This window comes from Amblyomma maculatum, chromosome 1 (assembly GCF_055883805.1).
Source record: "Amblyomma maculatum isolate TAMU_Amacu chromosome 1, ASM5588380v1, whole genome shotgun sequence".
NCBI classification, from domain to species: domain Eukaryota; kingdom Metazoa; phylum Arthropoda; class Arachnida; order Ixodida; family Ixodidae; genus Amblyomma; species Amblyomma maculatum.
The window spans coordinates 203,486,950-203,494,419 of NC_139344.1; positions in this window are offsets into that span (position 1 = coordinate 203,486,950).

Below are 7,470 nucleotides of genomic sequence, written 5' to 3' on the forward strand. Positions count from 1 at the left end.
CCATTGCGACGCAGCAAATTGCTAATGTCTGCGGCCCCACATACTCGCCAGTCTACGTTTAGCGCAAAGGAATGAAAGAGTTCAGGTTCAGACCTTCCCAGTGATAAATTACGGAATAGTGGCATCGATTTCTATTTGTTAGGACTCATTTTGATCAATTGTGACAAACTACAAATTGGGAGAGTAAAAATTTGGAATGATGTGTATATACGTACAGCATTTGTTTCCATTTCTGCGGTATTCATGCGACCTGTCTCACCCTGCGGCTTAGAGCTAGCAAAAATCATAACGGGCCGTATTCGCTGCGAGCACGCTCAGGCTTACGGACTGTTCTTCGAACGTCTTTGGGGGCTGAGGAATTTACCTCTTTACCAGCCGACAGCTGTCGAATACGCTCAGGCTTACGAACTGTTCTGCGAACGTCTTTGTGGCTGAGGAATTTACCTCTTTACCAGCTGACAGCTGTCGAACCCCGTTAACGTCGTCAGAGGCCCCGCCAGAAGAAGGGGGGGGGGGGGGGGGGGTGACGCTGGGCGTGGCCGGACGCGCACCCGGCGATGGCACGCGCCTCCGCCCCAGTGAGCCCCAGCCACGCGCGGTACTGACACGCTCGGGGCACTGTCACGCCGGGCGACGGGCCTCCGCCGCTGACGCGCGTCGCCGGCTGTCTCATCCACGGCCCACTGACCGCGCACGTCACGAGCCGCGTTTTACGGGCATCCTCGGCTTCTTCCGACTGTTCCGTCGAAGGCAGCAGCGCGATCGAACGTCAGGGCGGATGGGCGAAGGAGCTCCCCCCTCCTCTGCAGCGCCTTTTGTTCTCCCCGAAAGAGAGGGAAGCTAGGCGCGCGGGGTGCCGGCTACGCTAAGCCCCACGCCATCGAACGAGTCGTGGGCACCAGGACTGTGACCTCGCACCATATCCCCGCGCAAGTGCTCTCGCTCCGCTTTCCATGCGATGAACCTCGAGCACCGTAAGACATGGTCTCCGCGCTCTGAACTCGCCCTTCAGCAACTCGATGCGCACCCATTGATGGGGAAGAGGAATATTTTTTTTTTCCTCTCTGTAAAATCACGTTTTCTTTCACACTTGTCATTCGGGCAGTGCGCTGATAACCTTACTGACTCAGCGTGTTGCAGCTGCGCTGTGCCAGGCATTCCTTGGCTTTTGTTTTTCTCCAACGCAATGTTTTCATCGGAACGCTTAAGACAAAAAGGAAGAAAAGTACGTCAATGTTCAGAGCATTTCGCAATCAAAGACTTCATTACACAGCCAACTGTTAACATTTATTGACAATATGTGATATTCATACCATCAGACGTAGGTATTAAATGAATTGGTTTTGAGTATGCGCGACATAACACTTATTTATTCCGTTATTAAACGGTAAAAGTTTCATTTTAAAGGAATGGCCCACGACATATCGCTTTTATTTATGTATGTATGTATTTTTCTTTTTCTTTCTTTTTTTTTTCTTTTTTTTTCAGGGGAAGCAGGTGGAAATGAGGTTGAAGAGGGATCATCGAAGTTCAAAGATGTCGGCCGCTGCCTGCACCCCCGGGGGGAGACCGTCAATTTGGGAATGCCAGCTTTTCGAGGCTAGGCCCAGTCTTATGCTTGGTGATTGTTTGGTGTTCAATGTATCGTGATGATGCGGTTTTCGTGGCGGGCCAGCACCGTATTCACTGCTCTCTCTCTGACGTTTCTCTCTAACAAACTTCTAGGCTAATAACCGCCCTGTATCGCCCTGAACTTTTCCTACTTTTCCTTAGATATAAAGGAATGTCAATTTTACAGACATTCCTTCGCGGCATGCAAGCGAATTTGAAGCAGAATTGATTGAAATAAAACGAGTGACTGAACGCAGAGAGAGCTCGAAGGTTTTAAGCGTGTGCCGAGCATTCCGGGCAGCTGAATGCTCTAGCAGTACGGTCGCTTTGCCTCTCGGGCGCCCCTCGGTCATTCAAGTCAGAGGCTAAAATATATATGACAAGTCGGCGAATGCATGATTAGGTTACCTGTATGTAAGTTGTGTCTGGCACAGCAGGGTCGGATCTCAGGGTTTGGCAATAGAACCCGGTAGAGTTAGCGTGATTGCTCGAAAAACGTTTGAAGGCGCACGAAATTGAAAAGTAAGCGAATTGCACTAAAAAAAAAAAATAAAAAAAATTAGGGGACGGCGAGATGGAATTCGAAACCCGGACACTTGGATCCAGCGTTAGACACGCTACCCCATTGCTATGGAGCCATTTTTTTTTCTTTATTGCCAACTTGGGCAACGGAAGCTTATTATTTTTTGATGAGCCACGAAGACATTTTATTTTCAGCATGGTATTTATTGCATTAGTTTATATAAATGAGAGGGCTGTATACAGCGATTATAAAAATTGTTATCGATTATGTATATATAATAAAAATCAGTTTCTGCAGCCACTTGATCATCAAAAACAGCTGAATGCGAAGACACAACTAACACAGCTACCATACCTAATAGAGTGAGAAACAAGAACAACACATTAATACCGGAAAACAGTCCAGCAGAAAGTAGCTTTGACGCCGAAATGTGTTCTGGGGGAAACGGCAGGCTCGGCATTCCGTTACGACATTTGCGTTTGAGACCATGCTGTGCACACCCAACAGAAAGACCCTGTCATAGAGTTCGTGGTCGTGTCGAGAGGCTATAAGGAACCGCAAGTTGTGAGGATTGTGAGCAGTATTTCTTCAACGTCCTTCTTACAACATCCTGAAATCATTTGCATCTTTGCAGCCAATAACGAGGTGGTCGATAGTTTCTGCAGCATCACACAGGAGACAGTTTACAGAGGAGAAAAGAATGATTTTTTTTTTATTGAGCCGCATTTTACCGAGTAGTTTGAAAAACGATTTAGTGCAAGGCGAAATCGGCATTTTGTGTACTCGTGTTAACACATCCTGCGCCTTCACAGAAGAGTAGACGGAGGGAAACAGTTGAGACGGAAACAGCATTGATATCAGTTCTTGTAGAAAATTTTACGCGACATAGAGTATAGGTACTGTTAGAAGTGGGATTTTCCCCAGGTCCTTGCTTGAGGATGAAGAGAAGGTCGTCGCGTAGACGGCGGTTGTAGTCTTGATGGTCCCAGAGTCAACCGTTGGTTTAAGTGGGTGGTCCACACCTGGGCTTCGTATACGATCAGATGCGCGAAGTCTGCATTCAAGAGGAGAACAATCCGTTAAATGTTCGTTTGTTCCCCCGCCGGGTCACCACAAAAGAGGAAAATGCCCGCCCATCCGCCGCGGTGGTGTTAAGCGCACGTGAAGACACGGGAAATGGACCTTTTCTTCTCTGTCGTCGCTCGTCGTCCGCTCAACGTGTTGTTGACATGGCCCGTGCGCTGATTAAAGCCAGACGACGCAAAGTTCCTCTGCGGGAGGTCCAAGACGGCTGCCTCCAGTCGCGACCCGCTGTCGCGAAAAGCGCACCGAAGCATAAACCTCCCGCATAAATTTGAGACGTTCGGCGAGATTAGAAGGCACCACTAAGTTGGGAAGTAAGCTAAGATAGATAAATTGCGAAAGTTCACTAATGATGGGGTGGGAACTGCCGCCCAAAAAAGAAGAAACGGGCAAAGAACTATCTCACATAAAGGGTCGTCAAACCCATGTCTGCCAGCTGAAACAAGCCTGAAAAGGTTAACACACTGCTTCGGCTGAAAACAAGAGGACCACATAAACGCCGTACAAATGTAATCAAGACTTTGGATATACATCCTAGCGCGACGGAGCACCTGTAGTGCGTAATATATTTTTATGGTCAGAAATATGTCGCATTTTTGGGATCGACCAAAAATTGAAAGACAATGAGGGACAAAAGTCTGAGCGAAACATTGAAGGGCCAGGACCTGCCCCTTCCGGTAACGGGCGCTTGTCATTAATGCGTGAAGGGGGACCTCAAGATATAATTGGGGGAGTTCACGACCCTCCGATTCTAGCAGAACAAGGGGACGTTGAGCTTCATGAGCTCCACAGGCCCACGCTTTTAGAGAAATTTACCGGAGAGCCAGAGGCGATGTCAGAGTGATTTAATAATAATAATTGGTTGACATGGAAGGGAAAGGCGCAGTATCTGTCACACTTGTTTCTGTAGACACCTGAACTGCGCCGTAAGGAAGGGAGGAAAGTGGGAGAGAAAGTGGAAAGAGAGAAAGAGGAACCATATTGGAAGGCTACGGAGTAATTTCGACCACCTGGGAATCTTTAACGTGCGCTGACATCACACATTACACGGAAGCTTCTTCGTTTCGCCTCCATTGAAACGCAGCTGCCGCGGTCGGGATCGAACCCGGGTACTACGGCACAGTGGTCGGGCGTTTTACCACTGCACCACCGCGGCGGGGAAGACTGACTTATCGAACAGGCAGTTTTGTCTGCGCTTGGTGCATCAGTTCTGAAAAAAAAAAAAAAAAAGAAGGTTGTGTGCCAGAATTTCGACTTCATTGTCTAAAAAAGTAATATCATGAATTAAGCCCTACGTAGCCAATTTAGCACGGTCCGGTTAAAGTGGGAGGTATTTATGTCGTGTACATGCTCTTTCACATGATATGATACCTTATGTCTGTGTGATAATGAGTATGTGTGAGATTAGAGGTGGTGCAACAATTATGGAGTCAGCGCCATCTCTCAATCATGCAGCAAGCTACGAAACGACAGGGTATTTGATCCAACTGCTGAGTTACCACAGGAGGGCGGTAAACCGGTATACGTCTGCGCTAGTACGTTTCCGCTATGCCGTTGGCTGTTAATTAATGCTGTTGGGTTTCACACCACGAGGCGGAGTTAAGTGCCCTCCCATTTTTTTTTTTTTTTTTCACCCTGACCTTGATGCCACGCCACCTTCTGGAAATGTGTTCATCTGTGTGTGGCAGGGAAGCTACACATCTAGACCAAAGCGGCAGAGGTAGTAAGTTGAACCTCGAACGCAGGAAGCTAGCAATCTGTACATATATATAAAAAACTCCGCTTCGCACAACTAAACGGTATTTGGTAGTCTGTGCCAAGTTTAAATTCCTCAATAAGGCGTCCCTCATAGAATAGACCGCTTTTTTTTTTTTTTTTTCAAAGGCCTTAGATTTGGTTTCGCCGCGTTCCCAAAAATCAACAGGTGGCGATGGTGTCGAACAGAGATGATACAGAAGTGATTAAAGTGTTCTACAACGCTTGACAAGGACCGCGTATTCATCTACGTACTGCAACGCCTGAACTGCACCTCATTTTTCCAAACACAAAAATTGACTGTTCCTCGCGCGATATAGTTTTTAAATGGGCTAACATGTATGAAAAGGGGTATATTACACTCCTGCCCTCTCTCAATGCGGATCCTGCCATGCAGTGCTGCCTAGTCTTTGCTAGCGTAGGTTGAGCATGCGCAGCGTCATGAGAGGAGGGCTGTGGAGAATTCACTTTTAAAAGGAAGCGTAGAGTCCAGCCATAGTCTACAAGGAGATCCTGGAAACCTACATAAAGGAGCCTTTCATTGCCGCTGAAGTAGCACCATCCACTGCGCTTGTGTCCTGGCTCTTGCTAGCCGCCGCGAATTAGTTGAGAATTCTTGGTGTCGTACTTCATCGATTCTCACCAAGCGTTTCCTACGCGGTGCCTGCTCGCTTCAGTGTTTTAAATTTGGATAACCTGATACGTGCAGGCGAAAATGGCGCTAGTACTCCTGACCCATTGCTTCTGCCGCCCGCATGTCACGCCTTAATCGTCACCGTAATTACCACCTCTTGTTTGTTGTCTAGTGACCCTCTCCGTGTATAACGCGGCCGAATGGCACATTCGAGCTGCATAGGTTCCACCTCTTCATCAAAATTCAGGGAAAAATGTTTTCTTCTTTCTTTCTTTTTTTTTTTTTTCACGCGAACGCTTAAATTCTTCCCGTTCATTTTTATTTGCTCTTAGCACTTTGCATTCAAGTTTTCTGTGAACCGTAATTTCCCCCAGTTGCTGAAACTGGCTCGGCACTACACCACGCGCCTTCTTTAATAAGTCCGACCTCTAAGATTTTCTCTCTTAAATTTTATCTTTTATGACGACTCGCTATCGAATTGTGATAAGGGAGTAGTTACTTATAGACGTCCACTTAAGCACAGCCACGGCTGCAAAGGAAAGCAGAGAAAGCTGTATAGCTTTTTTTTTTCTTTTTTTTTTTTCAGACTGCGCTTGTGTGAACGTCTATATGAGTAATTACTCCCTTATTACAAATCTGTTCGACATTGGGGGATTTCCCTAAACCGGATTTCGAATTGCCCGAGTGCAATTAAAATGTGCGGTTCGCTGCCCTGTAGCGCGAGTGATAAGTGAAGCGAGTTGCAAGTTATCTTGATATTAGCAATACGCCGGACACCTAACAATAAGTGCAGTCGGGAATAGAGTAAGGTGGGAGAAAGCTTCTTTAGCTTTGGGAGAAAGCTAATGAAGACGACGTCATGCAGCGCCCAGCTTGAGTTTGTTAGCACTACCCTGTCTGGATTCAAATTTTATTTAATTAAAAAAAACTTTCTTATTTATTGACTGCTATTCCTATCATCTCAAAAATTTCCAAACTATTTTAGCAACGCTAAATTCTAATTAATAAGTTATATATCATACAGCCTAAGACAGGATCATGTATTCAATTGTTACACAATATTGAACTCAGGCCAATCCCCAACTGGGGGTGTATGCACAGAGGCGAGAAGAAGAAGGGTGTCATGATCGCCTGTGAAAAATCCATCGTCACAACCACTTGGCCAATCCACACCTGTTGGTATGTGCCATGTTTCAAGAGGCCAACAACGACAGCGACTGGCAGTGAAACGCGTGGATTTGCTTGAACCCTTAAATGTGCTACACCCTTACGACGCAAAGCAGTGGGTGTTTCGACGAAATTGTCTTTGATGACATTTTCTCCATTAATGCTAAGAAATTACAACCACGTATTCTAATTGTAATATTAGAAGACCACTTAAGAAGCCTTCTTTTCAGCATAATGATAGCAAGTGACGCCTCGCAATGTGGCGAAAAGGCAGGCGTGGGAAGATAGTGTCCGCTTCTAGATTTGCCTCTTATATTATGCGTCTTCCGGATTTCACCCTATATTCAAGCAGAGTTTCTGGCAGTGGTGCTTTCTCTACACAAACTTGACATTTCTTTGCAGTGTCAGTCACATTACTCACTTTTTATCGTTGTGTTCGTCCTTTGTTCGCTTGCGGATTCTGCCATCCTTCCTTTCATTGCTTCCTCCTCATTTGAGCCTTGCACATTATATGAAAGCAGGTAACAGCAGTGTGACATTAAACATTAAATGATATTGCCGATAGCCTGGAGATAGCATCCGTCAGTGGACTCATATCCTCCCGGCTACAGCGTACATCACACAGCCAGGTTTCGGAGACATTATACGCGCGCGCGCAAAAAATAATATATATATATATATATATATATATAACGTA